General features: G+C 49.2%; 1 long non-coding RNA gene across 2 annotated transcripts; it reads left to right on the plus strand.

Annotated features, from left to right (window-relative positions):
• Positions 1-3,925: 3,925 nt before the first annotated feature.
• On the plus strand, positions 3,926-27,181 carry LOC142602311 (uncharacterized). Of its 2 annotated transcripts, none has more exons than XR_012836001.1 (3): positions 3,926-7,357; positions 8,053-8,260; positions 27,047-27,181. It is a non-coding gene; the product is annotated as an uncharacterized LOC142602311 (long non-coding RNA). The 2 variants fall into 2 exon arrangements; XR_012835999.1 differs by lacking the exon at positions 27,047-27,181 and adding an exon at positions 26,348-26,511 and having other exon boundaries at positions 8,053-8,262.

Here is a 27,181-nt window from a genome sequence, read left to right on the forward strand (position 1 = left end):
CGATGGCCTTTTTGCGCTTTCATCTCCTGGCTGTTACTGCAGATTTATGCAATTTGGGGCGCCGAGCGATGCGGCAGCTGCAGGGAGGAGGAGATGAGAACCAGAAACCTCATAGGCTTCCTAGGAGACTTCTTCTCCAGTGATAGATCTGGGATGGAGGAAAGCCTGCCCCAATCCTCTGCGATGCTTCGGTGCATCGGGAAAGGACCGAACACCCTGACGATGCTCTCCAAAAGGAGACGTTGCCTCTTTGTTTCTTTCCTCCGCAGCTTTTTGGGATGCTGGAGCCTTACAACCGCGTTGGCTGGAAGATGCCATTGAGTCGACGCTCATCTAACACATTCAGCTGTCAACGGCTCTCACCGAACGTCATTCTCCCTCCGTCACGCACGAGCACTTGCATGTCGAGCTCCCTGGGCACGGGCTGGAGCCCACGGGGATTACAAAAGGAACGGGGATTACAAAAAAGAAATGTAGTATCTGTCAAGGGGGAGAGCGCACGGCTCTGATCAGCGATTAGAGCCACGCGGTGCGAGGGGCCGGACAAAGTGCTGCCGATGGAGATGTTCTTTGCCCTATACATTTTTGCGGTACTTGGCTGTTAATCTCACCGTGGGGGCTCCGGGTCGTTTCTGCCGTCGTTGTTGAAGGCGGGAGATGTTTGCTGAGTTATTCCTTGTGCGGCGTAAGGGTGAGGGCGATGGAAACGGAGGGCAGGAAGAATTTAGGGTTGGGTTGCCTGGCGTCTCCTGACGCTGTGCCTAATTGAAAGGTGCGCCCCGGGTAGATTGACAGGGTGGTGGGATGGAGTCCACCTCGTCTTCTCCTCCTAACAACATGAAAGGGGATGAGGTGCCTCGCCAGGCGGGCCTTGACAACTCATCTATTTTCATTATGTAAATGAACCAGGAGGACAGCAATAATGTCCTTTAATGAAGAAACACACTGACAGAGCACAGCAGAACTAATACCAAACAAATCAATTGGCGCTGTGACAACTCCCTTTCCCATTTCAGCTGAAATACCTACCGAGAACTCGCTAAATTTCCTTGCATGCTGAAATAACTGAGTAATGAACCTTTTTTTGCAAGGAAATGCTTTTTTTTCTTTTTTTTTCTTTTTTTTCCTTCTTAAAATTGGAAGGCCTTCTCCCATTTGTGGCTTTCTCTATCAGATTACCAGTTTGCTTTCCCAAAGGAATTACAAGCTGTGTACCAAAATCTCTACTTAGGGCAGCAGATAAACAAATGAAACCTGCAAGGTATTTGAATTTTCAATGGGTTATAATAAACTGTAGGAGAAAAAAAAAAAAAGAGGAAGGTTTTTTAGGGTTTTTTGGGGGTTGTTTTTGTTTTGTTGTGTTTTTTTACAAGCTTCTTACTGAGGGCACAATCTGGTTTCTGGCATCTGAACTATTCATGCGAACGGGAGAACCTGCAGCTGTTAGCACAGAGCCTGGTGACCCCCTTGCTTTCCCTCCTTGCCAGTGTTTTAGGTGTCTCTTTGCTCAGCTCCTCGCTCTGTCTCCTGACACTTCCCCATGGCCTTCTCCAATTCTTTCATACAAAGAAAGAGATTTTTCTCATAATTTCTTCCTTTTTTTTTTCTTTTTTTTTTTGAGTGAAAAAGCAGTTTTGTCCAAACGCCAGGTGGACCTTTCAAGCAGGACCGCTCTGGTGAGGTTCGTGGGGAGGGTTCGCTCTCCTCTGACAAGGAACTGCGATGATGTTGGCGAGGAGGGGTTTGGCTTCACCTCAAACCACCCGGTGAAATCATCTGGGTGTGGAGTGTGGGGCTACCTAGGGCCCAAGCCTGTCCTTGGCAATTCTGGTGTGGGTCTTGCATGTGCGTGGTGGTCCCAAGGAGACGAGGATAAAACCTACATCCTAGCTACAAACTCCCTACCGCATCTGAACCAGGTGGGCCATCTGTACGCGTGTCTATGAATGGGGTGGGGATGGCCAGCATTGTGTCTTCTCCTGCCGTCTGGTGAAAATCAGGAGGCGTTCATTGGGATTGAGCCTTAACACCCACCTCTTGCTCGAGATTGCTCAACTCATGCTCTTTAGGTGTAGTTGCTCGTGGTCTGTCTCCTACGCGAACCTTTCCTTGTGCTATCAGAGCAAGGCTGGAGACCTCGAGAACACCCCGCAGAGGCGTAGGGCATCTTCCGAGGCATGAAACTCTTTTGCTTGGGCAAAGGAAGGAAAATACATCTCCTGCCTCCTGCGTAGGAGCTTTGGAGGTTCCTCAGGAGAGTTCATAATGCGGTAAACTATCGGCTTTCTCTGCTTTTCTACAGCTGGCGTGGCTTCAGCGCGTAAGTTGAAGTTCAGAGTGAAGCAACCGCGAGGAGATAGTGCCCTGCTGATTTCTGGCTCCTGAATGCCTGCGGTCTATTCATTTCTGGGGGAGAAAAAAAAAGAAAAAGAGAGGTGAGTCGAAATGAAGAAAATTGGTGCAATCTTGCCTGAGCCTGGGGAGCCGTGTCCCATCTCTTCATGTGATGCCATGAGGCAGATATGGCTCATCCATCACTCCGAGGCATGTGTCTAAGCCTTCTAATTAGCGAACATAACCGGAGGTTTGGAGCTTAAACTGGTTCTGACCTGTAGTTTTTTAATTAAGGCATTTTTTTAATATAACCCCTGCTTCAGGTCATCTGGTAATTCTAATCTGGACATAATGCCTAACCTTCTTAACCCTAGATTGTTACTTCTGCACTCTTAATGCCAGTCTTAAAGAAACATTGCCCCATAAATTAGACGCCAGGTATTAAAGAGGAACAGAACCGCCTGCGAATTAAAATGCTCTTCAGGAATAATTGGACGGACCCTGAAGATCGGCTCCCAGCTGACGTTCTCATAAAAGCACAAAATACTTATGTTCCCCTTGTTGACGCTGCCTTGCTCTCGTTTGGTCTGCTTGCCCGTAGGGTCAAAAGATGGGGGGGGGGGGGGGGGGGGTGTCCCGTCATCCTATTGCCTGATAACGACTCAAACGGGGCAGGGTTAGTATCTTCAGATGCTCTTTGGGATCGTTTTCAGCTGGCTGATGGCCACCTATTCCACTTGTCTCTTGGAAAGAAGAGATTTTTTTTCGATAAGCCTAAGAGCACTGCGGAGGAGACCCTCGTTCCTATCAGCAGACGGGACGACCGATGAAGTCGAGGGATTAACGAAAGAAAACCAAGCACTGTGCAATTTTATGAGAGCCTTTTTATGGGTTTTTACTTATCCTGTATTGTTCTGCGTGTAGCAATATCATGCTGAGAATCACAAGGAGAAATGCTAATTCAGTGTTTTTATATAGGGGAAACAGCATGCTAAGTGCATTCCTTAAGTCAGTCCAGAAACCGCCTCCTGGAAAAAAATTCATGAAAAGCACATGTAACGCCTTGTCAAGCTTGGCTCTTTCATCTGGGATAGTTAAAATATTTTCACTAGGGGAAGAAAGGTTGCTGGGTGGTTGGTTTGTTTGCCTGTTTCTGGATAAAGATCTTCTGAAGATGGGAAAGCGCCCGTCTTCCGTCTGACAGGCAGGAAGGTGCTCTCCAGCGCAGCCCCTGGGCATCATTTGGGCTGTGATTTCCTGGAGGAGCCAATCACAAAATATAGAGAGATAGAGAGGCACAATTTTTTTTCTTGCTTACTAATTCTGGTAGCTTTCTTATGAGTAACCAGCATAGCGTATCAGGCAGAGAAGAAACTTCCTCATCTCAAATGTAATAAAAAGAAATTGAGGAATGGAAAGAACAAACAATTTGGGTGAAAGAGCCTGCTAACTCCAAACCATCCCCACCAGTTCTCCATAGTACAGCGTTTCAAACGTTCATGGCTCAATTTACCACCTATTTGATGGGGGAAGTGTTTATGACACATTCTCCGCATTCCTTTACCAAAAGTGCTGTAAAATTGGATTCCTCCCCCCCCCCCCCCCCCCCCGCCTCTAAATGTGATGCAGAGAACGACTCGCATCTGGAAAATTTACCTTACAGCTCGCTACCGAGCTCTTCTTACAGCAACTTACCTAAAGGGGAAAAAAAAACCCCAGACGTGACCCTGCGCGTTGCTGCCCTGCAAGAGCGAGCATGCAAATGTGCCTTTGTATGCTGAGGGTTAGTTCGAGTCACGGTAACAGCAGAAATGGAGAGATACGGGCTTCTGCGGAGGCTCTGTAGGCTTTAGCGGGGGAAGAACTGGTTAAATCAACGTTAGGGCATGCTGAAGGGCGTGTTTCCCCATGGTCGTGGTTATCCATACCCAGCGTGGCAAGAGCGGGAAGGAGAAATGTGATGTGCCAGTTGATTGGGTTATCTGGAGGCATGGAGAAGGTTGGACATGTGCTCATCAGGCAAGGCAAAAAGCACCAGACACAAGATGTTTGTTACCTGGGCTCTAAGGGCATCCAAGGGAAAGATAGCAGAAAAGTGTGGCTGGTGGCAGTGCGGTGTGTTGAGGTCCTTGAACCAGCACTTGGAGGTGGAAAGATCTCCAGGGAGGACACCGTAGGAGGGAGCGGTGCTGCTTTTAGCTCAACAAGGCACTTGGAAAACGTCGCTGGATGTCGCTGCGCTCCTGGCTCCGCAAATCTGCTGCCTGGCATAGCTGCTCGCACATCACCGAGCCTTGGCTGCAGAGATGCCCTCAACCGAGCAGGAGGAGACCCATCCAGGTACGGTGGCAGCAAGCTGAAGTCATAAAATGGCTATTAGATTAGCGCTTTTTAAAGACGAGAGGGTTTTAACTGTTAGAATGGATGTCCAAAGGATCTGGTGCATTTTTTTTCTTTTTTCAGCTTTATCTCAAGCTTATATCCATCGTGCCGCGGCAGATTCCTCCTCAGCCCTGGGTTACGGGACTTGATGGAGGAATTTCTGGGTGAAAAGCACAACCTGCTTTAACGCGGGAGGCCAGGCTGGGTGTTCCTAACGATTTCTTCCTGCTTTCCAAGCTTCTGATTAAATCTGTGTCGTTTCCCACAAGTTGGGAGCCGAGCCCAGAGGGTGAAATTCCATACGATTCACCGATTAATTCCACCGTCATTCCTGCACGCCCGGGGTCTTAATTGGTGCAGAAAGGGGAATCTTTCCTTTCCCAAATACCTTCAAGACAGTAGCCCCAGCTTCCCCATCAAACCCGCTCCTACAACGCAACAGTGCTGTAACTGCTCTTCCCAGCTCGAGTGGAGTTGCTACCGTTTCTCCCGATGATATACGAGGGTGTCATGACTGGTTATGTCACGTCAGACGGTGCGGTGGGGTAATAAGAGCTGACGGGATGCGGCAGCAGTCATTTTGAAATGGAAGAAAAAAAGGTTCTCTGTGCACCGAAGAGCACATCTGGTTTGTGGCATAATTCAAATTAACTTGGGGGAATTCACTGCATCTCGGGTGTCTTCCATGGTGACATGCAACATAGAAATGCAATCCTGGAAAGCTTTTATGAAAGCTCAGCAGCCAGAGCGGTTTTAAATTGCTTTTTTTTTTTCTTTTCATTTAAAAAAAAAAATAAATCTGATGGCAATTTCCTACTCTTGACTGATTCTACCTAATTTGCGCTTGCCCTGATTGCAGTTCTATAAACAGGAATTCCAGGGCTATGTATCTCTCCCCCAAGGCGGGGGATGTTTAGCTTTTCACCTTTCTCTGGACGAAATGCGAATCGCCTGCGTTGAACCTCTCCGCGTCGGGTGATGCTGGGAGAGCAGAGAGCAGCCGTGCCTGCCGCTGCCCGGCTCACGCAGGAACCCGCTAGTCCCCTTTGCAGGGACCCCCAGGAAAATCCCATCTATTAACTCCCCGTGCCCCGCTTCGCACCCAGGGGAACGCGATTCGGGGGTCGATGAGCACGAACGGACCTCGGGACCTTCCGGAGGGAAGCGAGTGTGCTGCGGTGCAAATGGAACTGCACCATCCAGCAGCCAGGCAAGAGGCATCTCCTGGGGAATTAAAACTTTAATCCCTAAGGATGCAGCAGAGCGATTGTTTCCAGGGCGAGGAGGCGTGAAGCGGCGACCGTTTAGGCTGCAGTGGTACCTTCAAGCCTGGTCCAGGTGACAGCCCATGCTTGCAAAGCTCACCGCCTTCCTCTCCGAGAGAAAGATGGATGGAATAAGGGTGCAGTGGATGTCTAAAGGAGAGGGTTTCGCCCTCTGAAAGGACATCCTGGTGCTAGCCAAATATGCAGTTCCCTTGGCCGTCAGCAGGCCCGTTGCTATTGGGAGCCAAAATCACCCCCTATGCTGACAAAGAGCTCTCCAAGTACTTATTTTTTTCCCCACTTAACCCTAACTGAAATGTATCTCTTTTTCCTTAAATCTGGAATAGAAGTTTTGAACCTCTCTGAGCTTTGTAGAGGTTGCAAAACCCAACCAGTCCTCCCCGCAGGAAGATCTGGCAAAGAGGAACCCTCATGGTTTGATCGGGGGGCAGTCCGCTCGGAGCAGGTCTCCCCCATGGGATGTTCACTACAGGCAGCTGCAGAAAATGACCCTGCATCTGGTCCTGTGGGGTTCAGATTGGACCATAACTCTGGGGAGATGGATTCTCTGCCATGGGCCAGCTGGATGAGCAGAAACGGTCATGTCACCTCCCGTGCCTCAGTTTCCCCAATCGTTGAAATGGCAGCAATGATGTTCTTTCTTACGTGGCACTTCAAGACTCCTGAAGGAGAGGCTGGGAGGTATGGTCACACTCTTCCTCGGAGCTTTCAAGGGGCCATGCAATTAAGTGCTGAATCTTGCTAGCAGAAGTACGAAATGTGTGACTTCTTGCTGCAATTAATCTCAGATTGTGGTACTACTTGGGAGACCGCGTGGGCATTACTTGCAGGAAAGATACCCCAACCCTAACCCAAACCACGTGTGGCTGGTGGAGCTGCCCCAAGGGAAGGGACCTTGCCTGCAGTTTTGCCTGGCATGGCCACTATGGGTGCTGACCATGGGGCTGCCCCTTCAAGGGGAGTGATGGAGCTGAGCAAGGTGGGACTTCATCCTAACGATGGGGTGGAGCTGGCTCAGGAGAGGATATAGGGCAGGAGCTGAGCCAGCAGCAAGTCTGGGAATGGGGATAGCAAGGGAGGAGAAGGAGGGTTTAAGGCTGTTTGCATTCCAGTGGGGCTATTGAGGACATCAGCTGAGTTTGCTTCTTGCTCTTCATGTCCCTGTCTATGCTGTCTCAGCTAGACTGCACCTCGCTTTTCCCCACTTGGGTTGATAATTAGCTACGGAGAGCAAACATCTGCAGCCCAGGAGGCAGGCAGAAAGCCTCGATGCAGTGGGGGTCACCTTACTTATTGTCCAGCCCATGGTGTCTCTGGTCACCTGCACGTAGGAAGGCTCTGTGTACATATGCAAGGTAGGTCTGAGCGTGGTGTAGAGAGCAGGGATATTGCTGTGTTTGGAACTGGGAGGTCTTTTAGCAATGAGAGGAACCTGTACAGTCCTAAAACCCACAAGAAAAGAGGCCTTTCTGGGTTGGGTCCTGGTGGTATCTAAGACCTAGGTCAGGAGAAGTTGGTCTGAGAGATGCTCAGTAATAGCCAATGGCCCCAGGTGTTGGGACCAGGTGCTTTAAGACCTTGAGCCTCCCAGAGGAGGCTGATGAGAATAAGACAGAGTGCCTTTTGCCAATCAATAAAGCTTTGGTGTTCCTGGGTCTTGGGCACCGAGGGCACTTCTTGCATCTGAGGAGCAGCATGGTGGAGTTAGGTAGAGGTAAAATGGTGGGAGGCAGGCAGTTAGACTGGAAACGTGGGATTTGCTCGGTCTGGAGAAGGGAAAGGGGAGATTTACAAGATCACAAAGTCAGCAGGAAAGGGAGATGTGGGCCTGTCCTTCACCAGCCCCTGTGTGTGATAAGTGGGTCCACCTGGTGAAACCAGAGGGAGCCTGGGAGGAGATACAACCTGCTCCATCTGCTCCGAGAACATTTTTCTTACGCTTTTTCTACTTTATTTTTGAACTTATTTCACTGTTTCTCAATCGTTTTTATTTTGCCTCTCTCTTGTTCCACCCACTCCAGATGTCATGGCTGATGCTTTGAATACACAGCTTAGCAACTTTTGTTCATGGGAAGAGCTACACGAGAACATCTTGTCTACACGCCACTCGGGAAGACTTGTTTTATGCTGAGCTGTCATGCATGTGGCCGTCAGAACCTGGAAGAGGAGTAGCTGTTGGATTCCTCGTTCCCTCCATGGTCCAGGAGCCCCTACAAGACCGTCTCCATCGTGATCATCAGATACCAGCTCTCTGTAACGTGTGAGTAGGTGCGTGGGGATGTTTCGAGAGGGGTCTTCTAGGGTTTCCTGTGTTCTGTTTCTGAGAGTCAACCTGAAAAAATGCAAAGAACCTTCTGCTTTTGGCTGGCTGCTTTCTTCCTCCCGTGGACAGAGTTTTAGGCTGGAGTTTGAATCTTGAGGCCAAATGCAATGGTTCCAGAAAGCCTCTTCTTTTGTGAATGCGTCTGCATGGGCTATCTCTTCTAGCTGGCTTTATCAAGCTCTGAGGCTGCCCAACCCAGAATTTGATTCTTGGGCAGGTTGTGTTTTGTTCTTTTTCCCTTCCTTTCTTAATCCTTGCGTTTACTGCATGGTGGTTTTGGTAGCAGCTGGCTGTTTCTTGCCCTCCTGGAGTGGGCTGTTTTCCCACCACTTTCAAGGCAAAACATTGAAGAAATTGTCTGGTTTTATGCTTGCCAGTAGTTCTAACAATTCAGCTCGTCCTTGCTGGTTGGTTTCCTGTCTTCATGGTGCACCCTAGAAATGCAGTGGATGACTCCAGGTTTCGCATCAATTTGTGAAATTTCCTCCTCTGCCCTGTTCTTTCCAGGCTCCCAGGGTTTGAGAGGCGGCTGGAGGCAATCTAACAACGCGCTGCCTTAAAAAAACGTGGAGGTTTCCCTTTTTTATCATCCTTGCTCTAGTCCTGCACCCCCTCTATTTGCATTGCTGGCAAAAGTCCTGCTGGCTTCAAAAGGGACCGGACCCAGGGCAGGACCCCCAGTATGTGGGGGCAAGTCCTTCTGGGTTCGTGGTGGTCCCCTTGGTCCTTTCCCTTGCTCTTCTCCCTCCCTCCTGTGGCACCCGTTCTTCTGTTCCTGGTGTTTGGGGGTTAGGGGGCAAGAGGTCCGTCTGCCCTGGAGGCATGTTTGGCCTTGTAGACAAGAGATTTGTCTTAACAGCATTCATGTGGTGCTTGACTTCTATAAAAGCCAAGGTCTTCCCCCGCATCCCGTGCTTTGGCTGGGGGAGGAACATCTCCAGCTCCATCTAGAGCTGGTCTGCAAAGAGATTTTATCAATCTATTTATTTTTAACTACCATATATTTGGGTGGTGCCGTTTGTTTCATCCCATGGAAAAATACCCCAAAATCTCGCATCTAGTGCTCAAAGCATTGGGCATGTCTCCGGTGGCTGGGTACCTCAATGCTCTGCAGCCCCTGACCCACCAAGGGCTTTTCTTGAGCCCGGGGGAGCTAATCGCATTGTTCTGGCTCTTTTTCCCTCTCCGCTGTTGCTGCAGCGTGGTCAGAGGGTTTGAATGAGGAGGGTTACACTAATTAAACGAGAAAGGTTGTCTCGCTGGGCTTGCGATCTCCGTCGGGCGGCTGGACCCGGAGGAAAGGGGTCTTTGCGCGGCACAGAAACGGGGCTGAATGGGTGCAGCTCGTGTGTCGGCAGGGAAAGGATTTTGTGCGTGAGTGTGTAAACTGGTGGCAGGTGGAGCCGAGTAGAAAAAAAGGACCCTGCTCCCCATGTGGGTGATTGCATCAAGAAGGTCCCTTCCTCCTAAGAAAGAAAGAGGAGGAAAATTGGCAATGAACAAATAGGTTTTGTTTTCCCGAGGGCCTTTCCTGGATGGAGTATTGCAGCTTCACCTTCCTCCTGATGGCTGTGGGAAGTGAGTTCAACAGTCTCCCAGGGCTCAGCTATTCAAGTTTTCCAACAGAAAAACTTTGCTTTTTTCAGGACTACTTTCCCCCTTAAACAAAAGGGATATTATCCAGGGAAGGATTTTGATTTTATGCTTTTTAAGTCGGAAAGCTTCTCCTGCAGAAGCTTTCTAGCTGGCTTTCACGGCGAGTTTGCTCTTGCCACCTCTCTGGGGGTGCTTGGCCGTGGCCCCGCGCACAGCTCGCTGCATCCCTGGTAATTCACGTTAGTCTGGCTGGCTTACGAGAGCGAACACTCCGCAAAATAACCCTCAGACTGCAGCGTCCGCCCTGTCCCTGGTGCGCGTGTTCGATGCCAAGGGCTCGTGGCGCGTCCCGACGTGTTGTGGGATAATGGATGTGTCCTTTCTGGGCTCTTGCGGTAAGAGGAGAGCTGTAAGGATGCACTGAAGAACAACAAACCTTATAGGCGAAATGGTTGTGACAGCAGCTACCGTGTTTGTTTAGCTCATCTTCCGGTCTGCGTTTTTAATAGACCACCCAACGCAACTTCATTGCAACGGTTCTCTGGGGCTAAATGGAAGATGGGTCTTGGGCTAGGACCAAGAGAGTCAGCTGCAAAGCAGGAGTATCATAAGTACAGATAGTGTCGTTTGGGTGGTGGGGTTTTTTTGTTTTTGGTTTTTTTATTATTTTTATTCCCACATCTTTGCCCCATCATATGCTTCCAGACAGCCTGGAACAGAAAGAGAAAGCTCAAGCTCCCCTCGGAGGGATAATGGAACGAAGAAGGAGGCCTCGTTTGATTTTATTCCTGGGAAAAATGGCATGCATTTCTCATTCTGCAGAAGCCCACTATAAGTTAAGCTGCCAGACGTTTATGATAGGAATTTGTTAAGCACGTATGATTCATGGTTTGGATTGCCGCTCAGCCCCAGCAGGGATTTCTGAGCGGCCGCGCTGGAGGCTGTCCCCTGCGGCTTGATGCGAAGGAAGAGTGTGCTTCCATGCGGCTTGGCACCACCTTCCTAAAGGAATATCTCAGAGCAGGGGGAGATGTTTGATATCAATCTTTTCCTGCCGCCTAATCTCCTGAAGGAGCAGCTGGGAGAAGCTTGAAGTCAAGCTGTGAGAGCTCTCTGCTTCTCGGGGTGCAACGCGTACTTCAGCCTTTGCTAATGTAATCTCTGGTTCTGGCGGTGGCCCTGTCCCTCTGGCTGATGGCCATCCATTTTTCCTGTCATGCGGCACCGGAAGCCATCAGACGTTGAGATATTCAGACTGTTGCCGCCCTGGGCAAATCACCTGGACCTGCCCACGTCTCCAGTGGGGGATGAGTTGGCAGGACGGTTTGCAGGGGGAAAGGCTTAGCTGGGGTCGGTGGTGCTACTGCCTACAAACCCCCACGTGGAACTACTTCAGCCCTGCGTGCCTACGGGCAGCCTGGAGCAGTCGGTTTACAGGGAGCCACCCAAACTTTTCCAGCGTTAAGGTCCTGCAAGCATCAGAAGGCTCTGCTGGGTGCTGCCCGTTGGGCGCTTTGCAAGCGCTGCCTGGCAAATAATAAATGAATGGACCAGGGACCCTGGCACAAGTGATGTGGGAGAGCCCCGCATCCGCGCTGCTCCAGGAGAGGTCCCTCGAGCGCGGTGCTGGTGGATGCTCCAACGTGGCACTTGACTTTGGGGCTTCTCTGGGCTTGAGTCAGAGCTCGAGGCAGGTCCCTGGGCCATGGAGACCACCTCCATGTTCTCCCCTCCAAGAGCCCTTTCAGAAACCAGTTTGGTCCTGTTCCACCATTGGAACAGTTGGGTTTTTTCTGCCTGCTCCGGGAGGGATGCTGTCCTGACGCTCGGGAGCTGCCTGTTTTAATCTTCTCCTGCTCCTGGCAATGCACGGACCCGTGTCCTGTGCTAACATGGCTCCTTTGCTGTAATACAGCTTCTCCTTCCTCCTCCTCCTCCTGGGATTTTATTCGTGTGTGTTTATGTATATTTGTCTACTCTCTTTCTTCCCTCCTCTGCTTTTCTAAACATTTTGAGCTTTATTAAGCTTGATGATCCCAGATTGCCCCCATGAGATTATAAAAAAAAAAAAAAAAAAGAAGAAAAGGATTGAGGCATCTCCAGGCATATTCAGATACAGTCACGAGATGGTGCCTGAGGGCAAAGGGAGAGAGATCCAGTGTTGGCGATTAAACCTACCTCTGGCTCATTTCGGCTGTGTGAGGTGTCCCCAACCCTTTAAGTCAACGCAGCAGAGGAGCAGCACCCTAGCAGATCTTTGCAGCCCTGGCAGGCAGAAGCTGTGGGCGGGGGGAGCACAGTTGGTGCTCCTCATCCATCCGAAATCAAGTGAATACCCCACTACCAAAGCGTGACTTTTCTGTGCGGCGTCTGTTTTGCGCTCGCGACCACTTTGGCTTGGCTGGTAGATGATGGACGGCAGATGTTAGAGACCTCCTCTCGCGGGGAGGAAGGGGGAGACTCTTCTCTAAACAAAATCCTCTCTCGTGTCCTGCGGTTTCCTAAAACTGCTCATTTGTGAACGTGTGCGTGTACATCTATAAATATGTGTGGCTGTAAACATATTTATATATAGCATGCTTTATTCCATTACCAGTACACTCATGGTGTTTCAACTATAACAGCAGTACTGGGGCCAGAAAATGCATCATTATCAGAGCTTGCAAGTATCGTAATTTTTTTGATGTCCAAAAATTAGTGGCTTCTCAAATGTCTTGTAAGGACCCTTGATGCTAGCCATCCTTATTACCTCATCCATATGCTCACCAGCTATCAAATTAATGTACTTTGATTTTCGTGCTTTTTAGCCCATGAACAGAAACCGCACGCCTGTTTCCATGAGAATCGCAGGGTGATTTTGCAGGTACTGAAGGCTAGGCCAACAGTTGGGTGGGAGAAGGTAGAACCAGCCTAGCCCTCTTGGGACCAACCTGGGGACCTGTGGGGCAACAAACGTGGGATGGAGCAGAGCAAGGCAGGAGAGGCAGCAAGGAAAGGGAGCTTGGAGCCACAGATGAGCAAGAACGAGCTGGTGAGAAGCCAGCAACACCTCTGTAAGTCTGTGGGCGTACGGTTCGTGACATCCTGGCCCTGCTCTTTTAGCAAAGAAAAATTGAGGGCTGGCTCAGAGAAGTCAAAGCAGATGCCAAATCAAGGCGTTGCCAAGGGCATTTTTCACATCTGAGCAGCCTCCCTTCCTCCTGGGGAAGATGAAGGTATTTTTACCCCTGCCTTCCCCTCTGGATCTGAGGTTTGCTCTTGTGGGTGTTGAGGCAAGTTTGTTTATTGCAAGTAATCTAAATATTGCGTTGTACATGTATTCAAATCTATATGCAAAGTGACGATTCCATGCCTAATCTATTTTTTTTTTTCTCCTGCAAACAATTTGCTCACTCGCTTCAGTATAAATCAGGAGTATGTTCTCCAACGTTGATAAATTCTGGGCTCATATAACCCCAGTGGGGGAAGAACCGGGCTCTATGTGTTTATAAACAGTGAGAGAAAATATGTATCTCTGCACACAGAGTTTACATTCCATGTGGGCTCTCTTGCCAGGGTGTCCAATAAAAGCAAAGACACATTTCTTTTCAAAAGGCGCTGGAAACATCTGGCTGGGTGGCACCATCACTGAATCCCAAGCGTGGAATCCAAAGGAGGTCAAGCGTGATGCAGCAGCCCCATTAATTCAAGGTGCTTGCTAGGGACTAACAAGCTCTGTGATTAAGGAAAATCAATCAAAAGCAGGAAAACCGGGCCCTGGGACTCTCAGAAAAAGGCTTTGTTGGGGGGCGGACGGACTTGTTAGTTATTTTGGAAGGTGTTTAGAAGTGTCTTTTTGTCATGGTTGTCTAGACATGGTTGTCTAGACACAGTTGTCATCCTATGCAATTCTTAAACTCATTCAGAAGAATTTTTGGCAAGTTCCTAATAGTCTGAGATTCAGGGAGATGGTTTTAATAATTAAATATTACTGTTGCCTGCTCTCCTGTCGCCGTGTTTTACTGTTCCTTCACAAGGTGTGCTGCTTCTCAGCAGTGATTAGAGCCTGGCTGGAGATGGGGAAAGAGAACTCTATTATCTAGGAAAACGAGAAAACAAAAAACGTTGCGTAGCTCATGCGTGCGTGGCCTTCTGTGTCTTAAGCTAATGGTTCTGCAAGACCCTGCTGTGTTTCTGATGTGGCATGTCTTTTTTTTTTTGAGATGTAATGTAAAGGTGACATCCACAGTGCACTGTAAAATACCCAAATTAGCCAAGTAACTTCTGATTTACGTGAAGGATGAAAGGCAGCCAGACAAATCCAGTTCTGTGCATAAAGTCCTTTCTGGTCAAGCGTTGAAGCGCTCTTTCCAGCAAAACCAGGTGTAAGACCATGTAATAGACTTTCCTGAATTATTTTGAGAGCAAGTGTTGGAGGGGGTTGGAAAACGGACATATCATTTAAGCCTCGCAGGGAAGTTTTAACAGTCGACAATTGGTCGTGTAGAGGACAAGCTTCTCTGTGCCCACCTCAACTCCTTCTTCTAACAGGATCATTAAAGCTACAAACATCAGAACAGCTGACTCTTTCAAACACCTTCTCTAGACGGGCTGGACTCAACAGTCCTTGACCTTGAGATTCCCAAGGAAGAGAAACATTTTTAACAGATTTCTAAATATTCAAAGCTAGCGAAGGTATCAGGTCTCGAATTCACCTTTTTAGGCAACGGGTAAGATCATGATAACCCTTTTGGGTACTGCAGCAGTGTGTCTCTGCCAGCACAGTGACAGGTTAATTCACTTGTACCTAACAAAACTCTCAAGCCTTTTTTTTACTTTCCTTGCATTTCTGCAAAGATAAAAATACTTGAAGGGGGTGTGTGTGTGTGAGTATTCATCTTCCATCTCCCAGGACTATTTTTCTCTGTAATCCATAGTTTGTCTCCTGCCTTTTCGTGGTTCTTCATTAATACAACGCGCTCTTCACTGGCACATTGGGGTGGCTACCTACGGACCCGTCCTTGGAGATGCTCAGTGGAAATCTGTTTGACAAATGAATGAGGTGATTGTTCCTTCTTCTGTCATATCCTCTGTTTGGTTTGGTTTGTTTTTAACAAAAAATGGGCTGGAGAGAAAGAAGAGGCTGCAGTTGGTACAGCCTTCCCGTACTGTCACCAGCTCCCCCTGTAACGTCTTTGATAAATGAACCTCGGTGCCAGTTGCGGGCCGTCCTGCCGGGATCACTGACCTGACCACGCTCTCCCTTTTAGGATCTGAGGACAAAAGCAAGATTTAGAGGAAGTCACCAGACTCGTAATTCTTCCCACGTTTCCCCCATAGCTGTTAAACGTACGTGGGGCGTGCTGTCGGTCATGAACCCTACGGGCTGGTCCTTGGCTGCAAAGCTCCCTAAAGGAGGAATTTTCCCACTGCTAATCTTTTTGGCAAGGAGTGTAGCCTCGTTCAATGCAATTGTTATTTTTATCCATCGCTGAATGCTTTGCAGCTCAAGCTGGGTGGTCTTTAAGATGTCGTACACAATTAACGTGGGCTGAGTCGAGGGGCGGAGAGGTATTATCAGGGAGGAACGTGCAAGTGTGGGACCAGCTGAATTCCTCTAACGCTGCTGGGACAGTGGTGATGGCTGATGGTGAGCTGAAGCCGCTCCTTGCACGGTTCAGCAGAGGGACTGTCTTGTTCAGAGGTCCGTATCTATCTGTTGTCCCTGTCCCGGCAGGATTGCATCAGGTCAACAAATCTCACTGGACTGGTCTTGGCAGAAATGGGTCTGATGGCTTTGTCCTCAAAAAGCCCATCTGAGGAGTGCTGACTAAACTCATCTGTCATGGGCAGAGCTGACCAAAGAGGACTTCTGAACCTGAGGCAGACCGAGGGGAGGGCTGAAGGGGTTGACTTCAGAGCATGGTCTCTGGTGCAAATTACCCCATGTCTTGCTGAGAGCCCACCACAGCTAGTGCTTCCTTGCTGGGCAAAGCCAGGGGGAGATCTCCTGGCCCTCAAGGGTGACTCTTTTGCCTGCAGATGGGTTGTGTGTGACCGGTGGGATGGGTCAGCCGCAATGGCATTGCCTGATGGAGTTTGGGAGCCTTCTCTAGCAGAGAATTTAGAGCTGTCATCAGTGGGACACACTTCAAGGATTTCCACTTCCCTAGGCATTTCCTTGAAAGAGAACTGAGAAGGAGATGGGGTGGAAATGATCTTCAGCAAGGGACTGCTATTTTTCCAGCTTTTTTTTTCCCTGCTACTGAAAGCGTTTTACAAACAACTGATTAAGTTTCGCATCATCCCATGGCAGCTGTAAATGGTAATAGATCATTGCGTTATTTCCCTCTTCATTTCTTCAGTCTGGAAACCTCAGCTAGTCATCAGCAAATCAGGAGGTGCAGAGGGTTAATGAAACATGTAATTGAAAAAGAAGGGAAAAATAAAATCTCCGTATGCGTGAAAAGTTATGGAAATCCCCATACACTGAGAAACAGATCGGCGACAAGTTGCAAAAATCACTCCGGTTGTTTGGTGGTGTCTCATGGATGGATGTGGCAGCTGTCACCAGCTTGGCCCAAGAGCCGTAGGCAGCACTAGCCCGTCTGCTGGTGGTGCGATCTTAGGGGTGTTGCCTTGTTTGAGGTGGGAGAGTCCACCCTGCTGATGTGCTGGAGGACGACTTGATTGAGTTGCACATCCCATCTTGGGATGAAGGCCAATTGGAGGTGACACCAGAATTTAAGCTGGGCTGATTAGATCCTGCCTGGTCTTGGACTCGGTCCTTAATTTCTTTTGCACGCACCTCTCTTGGGAAGCCCTGTTACCCTTTAAATCTAAACCAGCAGTTTTCTTTTGCATCCAGGTGACCATCTTCATCATGCTGCGGGTTACTGTGCATCGTCAAAATAGCGTTGGCCTCCTCTGGGTTGGCGAGGGCTTGTGCATGTGTCCCGTCTCCGGGTGTTCTCCGCGTCCAGCCGACGCAGCTGGGACGTTCAACAGCTGCCGTCGTTTTGGGACGGGGGGGTCTGCAGGTTGGATGTTTGCCCGTCGTTGGATGGAGACCACCAGCTCATTTGCTCTGGGGCAATGAGCTGTGAGAGGCTTACAGCCATCCGAGTTTCCACAAGGCAGTATTTATCTGTGGAGGGATCCAACTCGCTCTTTCCTCCCCTTCCTCCGTCTGTGACCTCTGCCTTTTCGGTTTAAACCATCGTACTGCAGGAAAGCCCAAAGGCTGCGGTGTGAGCAGGCGTGCAAATATCTGGGTCACTGCGGGGTGAGAGGCTTAGGGGGATGAGGTGACCCCAGGAGAGGCACGGCAATTCAGCTCTTTTTGATTAAGTGGGGGGTTTGGTTTTTTTTTTTTCAGGTTTTCATGTGGAAAAAGTATTATTCTAAATAACACTTTTTCCTTATTTTCCTCCCACCTCCCATATAATTTTCCATCTCCCCACCAGAGAAAGGGGAAGGGGGATTTGTTAGAAAAGCAAAATAATTTTGCTTTCAGTTCCATTACATCCTTTAAAAACTGGTTTGTTTTCTTAGTGGGAAAACCAGAGAAAATCAGTGTGGAAGAGGAAAATATGCTTTTCCCTCAGCTATAGGGATGCTCCTTGGCAAAATACTTTTGACAGAGCAGCTGCCGGGGACTGAAGCGTTGCCAAACCCATCCTTTTTGTGAAACCAAAGTCCCTGAACGTCCCCGCGTGCCGGGAGCTGCCAGGACTTCGTGGAGGCTGCCGAGTGCTTTGGTGCTCTGGGGTTGTCCCTCCAGAGGTGACATTTCAATTCCAGCTGTAGGGCTGCGACGAGCACCGTTCATACGTCCAAAGGATACCCAAAATGGGGGGAACTGGGATCTTTGGGATCTATGGCAGAGAACTTAAGGGAGATGGTAATTTCCCCATCAACTCTTTAACCCCAAAATGACAATCCCAGAGGCAGGTTTCGCTCTTTCACCGTGTCCTCCCACGGCAGAAATGTCCAGCTTTACGCTTCCTAAGTAGAAAAATGCTTTCCTGAAATAATTTGCAGCACCGGCCCTGGCGATGGTTATTCCCAGATGTTGCATTGCGTGGTGGTACGGCCGGGAGCGGTGACGCCTGGTTCCCTTCCCGGGAGCTGTTTGACTGCTTTAAGAGTTGGAGAGCAACCCTGAGGGTATCTGAATTACATCCCATAAATTGACAGGAACGCTATCACCTTGGGCAGCTCTCCTATGCCCAAGCCAGAGGGAAACGTGACGGGAGCGGGGCCGGCAAAGGGAAGAAGAGACGATGAGGAGCTCGGCAAGTCCTCCTCAGGAGGAGGAGGGGGTGGATAAACAGATTAGAGCTGTTTAATTTAGCGAGGAGCAGAGTAAGAGGTGTCTTCGGAGAGTTTATGAAATAGTGAGTGGTGCAGAGAAGGTCAAGAAACCACCGCTATCTACCAGCATTTATATTTTACAGGACACTTGATGCTACTCAAAGGGAGGGGTGGAATATTGAATAATATTTATATTAATATATAATATTAAACCAAATGCTTAAAATAAGGAGGGGGCGGGGGGGGAAAGATGTTTTGCAAATATATGTCAGTGCTCCAGCTGTTCTTGAGTGATGATGTTAGGACAGATGGACACAAAAGGACTGGCCGGGATTGGGAGCAAGAACCAAGGGTGGCTGGGCGCCGAGGGGCCGGTCCCGGGGAGGACCTGCCCTGGTTGGGGGGTGCCCGAGGGCTCTGGGAGACGAGCCACACTGGCATACAGCCCCCGGGTGAAGGGCAGCGGGGTGTTTGCTGTAAAACTGTCGTCTTCTGGCCATCAGGAGCTGCAGCGATGGTTTGCCCTATAGGCTAGGGAGCGTGATTTACTGTCTGGCGCTGTCTTTCAAAGAGACAAATGAAGTTAGGACAAGCTGTGTCGCCGGATCAGAAGTAACCCCGTGGTTCCCCTGACGCGCTGATTTACCCCACCGAAGAGCTAGCCAAAAAATACTTGCTGCATTGGGATGTTTTGTGAAAGCGGATTCGTCTCGGTTGCGGCAGAGCGGTGATCAGGTCGTTGCGGATGGTGTAGGGACTGCTGGTGTGGCGAGGGTCCTGCAGCTCTGGGATGGAGCCGGGACCCCCCGTGAGCTCCTCGTGGAGGGGATGGAGGGAGAGGGGCTTCCCAGGCTGGTTCACCCAGCTTTGGATGAGGGAGCCGGCGTGCGGTGCCTTGCCCTGTTAACGATGCTGCTTTGACCCCTTCCCGTGTCCCTGCTGATGCTGGGGACCCTCTGCCGTGCTCCCAGCTTTTGTTTTCATCTTCAGTAATAACAAAAGAAAACAAACCGATGCTTCGCGTTCGCCCTGGTCCGAAGATGCTCGTTAGGTGGGGGATGAGAGATGGGGTTTTCTCCAGCCCGTGTCAAACACCTGCATGCCAACAACTTTGCTGGTTGTTGCTCTAAGATCCGTGTCTAATGAGCGCTCCCTGGGGAGGGATACTTAAAACGATTAACCAGGAGCTTCTTGGAAGGGGGGGTTCGGTCGGGGGGGTTGCAGCAGCAGGGCTGGCAGAGGAGCACGGGGATGGGTGGGCTGTCGCAGCACCACGCTGGCATCGGTGCTTTTTCCTCTCTGGGAAATCACCGTCTCTGCGGGATCGGGGTGTTCTGTAGGTTACCGAGGCTTTTAATGCAATGCTGTGTAAAGCCAGGGTGGGATCAGAGGGCTGGGGCTGCTCTCCCAAAGGGTGCAAGTTGCCATGCTCAGAGCCCAAAGAGCACAGGGTGCAGCCCTTGGGCGAGAAAATGAGCTGTACGGGGAAATTTTACCCCACGAGATGGGACCTGAAGAGCAACTGCTCCCCTCTGCCTTGCCCTTTCAAGGGACCTTCCCAGTTCAGTCGTTCTCACGCCAGAGCAAATATTTTAAAAACGGACAGAGAAGATGTAGTGGTTTCTCTGCAGCTCCTGATATGAAATCTCTCCCTCTTGCTCCTTCCTTCCCCGGTACGGCCGGCACCCGCTGGCCTGGCAAGGAAGGATCTCCATGTGGTCGCTCTGCTGCTGTCGTTCCCCCGAACACAAGTGACAGCAGAGCATCCCACCGGAGCCCCAAAGGAGCAGGAACGCTTTGCAGAGAGCAGCCAGCTGGGAAAAGCCCCTCAGCCCCGAGCCAGCCTCCTCCAGGCAGCTGCATCCTCCATCAACGCCGGACACCCAGCAAAGCGTGGGACTTAATGCGATGATAAACGCACAACTGAGAACATTTCTTTTACAGGGAAACGCTAAAAAAAAACCCATTACCAAAGTCACAGCGAGGGGGTTTGCCCACAGGTTTTAGATAAGCTGTGAGATGAGGCATCCCTCTTCCACGGGACTGGGATGCTCAGACGGCATTCCTCCCCTTAGAAAGGGCTCGGCGGCAGCAACATCAAAGGTTTTGGGTGGATATTTTTCAAGCGTAGGATGGCTGCAAAAAGCGTAAGGCAGGAGAGTTGATCAGAAAGTTGGGGAGCTGCTCTCTCCTGTGCTGCTGGCCAGCCAGGAGCTGGCTGAGCTCGCTCTGTCCCCCCCTCCCCAGCAGCTTGCAATGCAAACGGTACCTTAGGTAGAGGGAGTCGTCGTTCGTGCCGGAGAAATTCATTGCCCTGCGCATGGAAAAGTCCTCATGTCACCAGAAATTTCAGATATGCTTTAATGGGGTTTTTTTTGCTGGTGTTGCGCCTAGCCTCCATAACAAAGGTTTTAATTTTTTTTTTGGGGGGGGGGGGGAAGGGTAAGAGCATCCCCTCTGCCAGCTGCGCATCGGGAATTAATTCCCGTGATGTGATGGTGCACGTACCTAAGGCTGGATGCAAACAGGGCTATGATACACAAATGGGTCCTGCCTGGACGGAAAGGTCTGAAGGCAAACACCCTGCACAGTCCCATCGGGGAATTACGCCGAGCTCTGATCCCCTGCCGAAATACGCGTTGGCAGTCCCTGATGCTCCCGGTTGTCCCTGCGAGCCGCCAGCCCTCGCGCCTGCCACCCTTGACTTGGGGTTGTCAGACGGGACTGATCCGGTCATCTCCGTCAGGAAGATTTATTCCTTCGCCAGCTCGGTGCTGAGGGCTCGCCCTCATTTCCCTTTCTGCGGGGGGCTCGTCCTGCCTCGCTGCAGGTTCAACCCAAAAAACTGGGGCCAGGTTTGCCATAAAAATTTGGGTGACCATCTCTGAGCAGGTTTCATGAGCCCGTGGGGGTGATGGCTGGAAATTATTCCGGGTGGGTGACGGAGAGCCGAGAGATCCTCTTTGCAGGAGCACACAGCTCACTTGCTTTATTTGCAACATTGGTACAAAAGAAAAATCGTATATATGTGTAAACTGCAAGAAACCGGTAGCGCTAAGACTGTTCAGGTCGAGTTAACCTGAGCGTGGTATAGCCTGTCGGATAATATCTTCTCACAAAAGCCAAACTTAAATCATTTTGATGCAAGTATTTTAACCGCCTGGTCCCGTTGTTCCCACGGTGCGGTTTATCTAATGCTGGAAGTAAATAACTCAGCCACGTTTCATCGCCGCTGGTCGGAAAGCTCGGCTCCCTCCCTCTTCCCCACCGAGTTTTGTCAGGAGCAGAGGTAAAACAACGGGTTGGTCCATGCTGACCGACCGACCATTGCTTGATCGGAATCATAGATTCTGTGTTTAGGCACGTCTTTCACAGCAATTTGTCTTTTTTTCCCTACTTTATTACCCAGACAGGCTTACCTTTGCTCAGGGGATGCTCAGCTTGCTTGCGTTTCAGGTTAGAAAAAACACAGGTCACGCACCGCAGTGACAAACGTGCTTTTCTCTAGGTCAGTTGTTCACCAAAAAGCACTGGGGACAAATTTTTCCTATGAAAGCCCAAAATTCTTCCCTCTGGCCTTAAACACACAGAGCCAAATTTAGTTATCTCAGCAGCGCCCTGCCCTAGATCATGGGGCAGATGTTGGCCCTTTGGTGGCTCCATCAGTATCCATCCGTCTTCAATATAAAGTATTAAGTTGGAAGAAAATGTACGCACATTCTTATAGTGACCCATGTTTTGTTTAAAAACAAGGAGCATGTGCAAAGTGGTATTTGTTATAGTAAAACTTTCAAAAAAAAAAAAAAATGTAACTGAGCCTTTGAAACATCAAAAAAGTTGTGGGATTGTTTTTGGCAGGAAATGAAAAAATTTGCTTTTCCTTCATATTCTTCTGTTTTCTTTTTTTTAATTTTTCCGAAGACGATGTAATTTCCTGACTATCCCTAATCTGAGCTGTATAATCAAAAGGAAAGGAAGACAAACCGGGATAACTCCTTCCTGTAAGGAAATTATTTCCAATCTTTATTTGAATGCGCTATAGCTTCGTATGCCTTATCCTGCAGATAGAGCGAAAAGTATTATTTGGCAAAGGTCCTTGTTGCACAGAGAGGGGCTGGGGATGGAGGATGGAGAGGTTATATGCAGAGATCCTTAAGGATATTTAAGACCCACAGCTGGAGAGAAGGTTCCCAAGTAAATTTTTCTTTGTATTAATGCACATTCATTTAATCCAAAATAGTGCTTTAGGTTTATTTTTTGAGATCAAGCCCTGGCTTGTGTATTTGGGAGTGTGGTACGCGGGGCAATTGCTCTCGTTATCTGATGAATCCGGTTGGCTCTTCCCTTCCAGGCAAAATTATGGGAGTAATTAAAACTTGTTCAGTTTGCGAATGGGAAACGTTTTGCAGCTTGCAAACCAGACGGGAACGTTAACAGCGGTAACTGGAAGGAGAGCCAAGCGAATGAAGGAAACGCCTCCAGAACCATCTTTCCAAAAGGAGCTAGCCTCCAAGAAAGCTACGGAAAGCTGCCGTGGTGTAGTTTGGTTGGGAATTAGGTTCCCGAAAGGCTCGTAACTTCATTGAAAAATGGTCCTGGACTTGACGCTGACAGATTTTGCTAGCGGTACTCGTGCTTCTTGGCTCAAACCAAGACTTGAAGCCATTTTGCTAGCAGGAAGACATTGGAAGATCTGTCGCTCGCATGAGTTTTTCAGCCACATCTGAAACAGTATTATGAAACTGGTCTGACTTGGGTTCCCACATCAAAATGGGAGTCAACCGATCCAGATTCTGGGCGTCTCATCCAAACCGCAGCTCAGTTTTTAAGAGGGTTGGATTTGCAGCTCAAGTTTCAGTCCGCTTATAATGGGAACATGACTTGAATTTTGGATGATCCCCAGGAATCTTTCTATCTTGCAAGCCGCCGCTTTCCAGATCTGTGCATAGCGTAGAGCCGGGGGGGAACCTGACCTCTTTTCAACTCCTGTGTACGTTCTGCATAATCCAATTGCTTCTGCTTTCGTTCAAGTCAAATTTACCGCTAAAGAAAACTGGAAAATTTTCCAAAGAACGCAGGCAAATGCAAAGAAATTTGCGTACGAGCAAAGCCCCTCTCTTATGAACTCCCAAAGAAACCCTCTGCTCCCAACCAGAGGGTCCGCAGCATCCATCCTAGGGTGTGAGGACCATTTATTCGAACCCTGGTTCTCATTATCATTTTTAGCCACAGAAATTTCCCCCTGCTGCAAGAGTTACGGCCTGATCTAAAGAAAAGAAAATGTAATGCTTGCGTAACGTCTTAACAACATGTTTTTTCGGTCATTTACTTGGTGTTCTGTAGTGTGTAAAAAAAAAAAAAAAAAAAAAAAGCAAACGCTCGGGAAACATTTGCTTTAATGCCCTTGTGGAACCACGCTCCTGTCCCTGGAAAAAGCCAGCAGCAATTAATACGTGTTGCTCACTTATGAGTGTGAGCAGGCTGATTTAAACAGCGTGTTCAATATCGGTAGATGCTGCAGAAATACAGAATTTCAGACTAGAATGATTTGACTTGTAAAACGTCAAGAAAACATTGAAAACCATTCTGGGGTCTGCTAGGGGGAAAATAGAGGCTTTTGAGCACGTATTGGGATTTTTTTTCTTTGTTGCTATAACAAATGGCAGATTGTAATGTGAATATTTGAGACTCATTGGTATTTATCATTGCCTTATTGAAAGATCATCTTCAGGTGCTTTAAAAAAGCAAGGGGGGAAGGCAAAAAAAAAAGTTTTCTGGTTTAAATCGGGGCCTCAGAGTGGCAGCTTTTCATAGGAAGACGTGACAATCTTTTTTCCAGCAGAGAAGAACAGGTCAGTTATGGGTCCTGAGCCCTTTTGCTCCGATATGGCACAAAGAGGTACTGCGAGCAGGGTTCTCCCGAAAAAGCAGATGATGGATAAGCCCGCATCCTCGCTGATGTGAATCCCTGACCCGGTTTCCATAGCAGACTAGCTGAAGAAAGAGCTGTCGGGGATGGAGAAAAACGCCTTGCGGGCAGGCTGGCCCTTTGGTGCGCGCGTACGTAAGGCAAGCATCGCCGCGTCGGAGCGAGTCGCTGGGCGCGTCGCAAACGAGCCTGCTCAGACCCGGTCCTCCGGGGATCCTGCCCCGAGATGTTGCCGTGCAGCTCGAGGATGGCTTGATGAATAAAAATCCCACCTAATGTGACAGGTGGGGAGGTCAGTCTTGTAGTCACTGGCTGTGGAAGGAAATGGGTGGTGGTTTGTAATATTTTCCACTGGTTCCACTTTTTGAAATTATTTTTCCACTCTTTTCCAGCTGCCAGCCCCCCTTCTACTCTCTGCCCGTCCTCTTTCCCACGTGAGATTCTCGATGTCCACCGGTTCGTCCCCTGGGATCGCAAAGAGCTGGCGCGTGCTTCCACCCATCCCACTTTGGGTTTGGAAAACAGGAGATTGGCGAGATCCTTGCCCTCGCAAAGAGCAGGGGCTGGGCTGTGGCATCCCCATCCCGCCAAAAAATCTCTCCCAGGGTAGCAGGCGCCCGCCGTGTTCTGTCGCGCGGCAGTGGGGTAACAGGAGCTCGTGTTGATGCTTTTAGCTCAACCTCACCTCCCCAAAGGCTGGGGTGAGGACCCATGGCACCCATAGGAGCCCCTCCCTCCACGGGGAGGGCTGTGAGCCTCCTCCAAGCCAGGGTGCACGAGAACTGGGGGGTGGGGGGGAGCTGAAATGTTTTTGGTAGCGTGATGTAAATAGCTCCTGAGTCAGCTGCCCGGGGGGCTGGAGGCTGCTCCATCACTTGAGATCGCTTGGCTCGGTGCTTGATGTGCTCTTCCAGATGTAATTGCCAACTCGGGGCCGGTTTATTGGGTTTTGCTGTGCGCGTTTGCGTGGCAGGGCGCGTTAATTCTCTCTGCTGCAGGGGTCCCTGGAGGGGGCCGCGCAGAAGGTCTCTCGAGGACGAGGGTTCAGAAAGGCGCAGGGACGTCGGACACCCATCTCCAACGTGAAAGCGGAAAGGGAAATAAAGGCTTTATCCCGCTCCCCCCTCCCCGGACTGCCACAAAAATTCCAATTTGCAGAAATATGTGGATGCCTTTTAGCCTCGCAAGGAACAAATCTACGGTCTCGCCAAGTGAAAATACTCCTTCAAGTGCCCGTCCGTGCTCTAGTTTATCCCATCCGAGTGAATTTCAGTCCCAGCAGCAATCTCTCCTCTGACGAGGATTTAATATTAGGAGGCCGTTGGCCCTAATTCAGCAAAGCGCCAGGTCATCGGCAGTGCTCACACGTTCGTGGCTTGCTCTCTCCTTAATATCGTATTGAGCATGGGTTCCTTGGGAGACGAATGTTTGGAACGAGGAGACAAGTTGGTTTTGTTCCTGTTTATTTTGTTTCTCATCCAAATTAATAATAGGTTAAAGATGTCCTGCTGATCAGCCATAACATCCCAGCAGCATTATTTGTTCTGTCACAGTCGAGATTGGGGTCCTGGGGTGCTAAGGAAGGAAGACACCAACTCTGCCGTGGAGATGGAGAAAGGAGAGGCTTCTGGTCTTAAGAAAAGGGGCGTCAGTGTTAAGCTGGCCTTAAAAAAAAAAGGCTCGTGGCTGGTGGTGTGGATTTCCCTAGCTGATGAGAGTGAGATGGCTGAAAAGCAAACATGGGAAAAATGATAAGTGAATTGGAGGTCTCGAGTTAAAGAAGGAGGGTGCACAAATGATGGCGGTGTTTTATAAAACCAAGTGGAGGCATCTCCAGGCATCTCCTTTCCATGCAAGCGGAGATGGCAAAGAATTTATGTCTCATCCATCCCCAGAACCTGCGTTCTGCATCCAGGTTGGAAAGTTCACATCAACCTATCCAACACTTCACGTCAGCCCTTCTGCTTTCTGTCCCAGGTCCTTCCCTGCCAAACTTGGGGGTATTCGGAGTTCCTCTCTGCTCCCCAGCCCCTCACCATCCAGCAGCGTGACAGGAAAATATCAAAAGCTCTTTCTTGCTCAATACCTATCTGTATATATTTTTACACACCTATAGAAAATGGGTGTGTATGTAATATATATAATATATCTATAAAAGAAGCTTGTCTAGAACCACAGCGTGCGGCTTTTCTCTGTCAGCAGGCTTTCCACGAGGCTGGGCTTACACGTGGGGACCAGATGTGGCTGTCCAAAAAGGTCTGTTCACTTCTACACCCTCTCTTTTCTCCCCTCCTACTTAAGTACAGCATGAGACATATGGGCCAACCATCCATCTGAGGCTAAGTGGAAACCAAGGGTGATTGCTTACGATGCCATAAATAGCCATTTTCGTAGTAAATAGGGATATGTGAATTAAGAACGAGCTCTTCAAGCAGTTTGTAGACATTCCAGTTTCTTGTTTTAATATCTTTATGTGGCTTTTTCCCCCCTCCTCTTCTCTTGGTGGGAGGTGACACATTTAACAATGCTTCCCATGAGCTAGAGGCCCAGTCTGGTTATCTAAAGCAGAATGATTTTTTTTTTTTTTTTTTTTTAAAAAGGGGGCTAGAAGTCTTCAAAAGAGAGTTTGAAGAACTAGAGACCTCAGGCCTCTTGGGAGCTGTATATTCAGCTCTTTGAGGGGACCCTGGAAAATCCCATCCCCACGATATTGGCAGTCGATGCAAGGATTGAGGGGACGCGTTGCCAGCTTAGAGCCTTTGTATGAACTTTCAAAGCTTTCACGAGCTGTCTCAGCCAGCCACCCTTCTTCTTGACAGCAACGAAAGCTGTCCAGAAAGTCGAATTCCCATTGCATGGAGTTAAATTTTCCTGATGTTTTTCTATTTGCTTTTGTTCCAGATCAGGAAGAAAAGTCAAAGGTTTTTTGTTGGTTTTTGGTTTTTTTTTTTTCACTGAGCAGAAGTTCTTGTGAAATGCAGAGTCAGAAACATGGGAGCGACGTTATTGAAGCGGACCATTTAGTTTCAGTCTAAA

The sequence above is a fragment of the Balearica regulorum genome, chromosome 6 (genome assembly GCF_011004875.1).
Source record: "Balearica regulorum gibbericeps isolate bBalReg1 chromosome 6, bBalReg1.pri, whole genome shotgun sequence".
NCBI lineage: Eukaryota > Metazoa > Chordata > Aves > Gruiformes > Gruidae > Balearica > Balearica regulorum.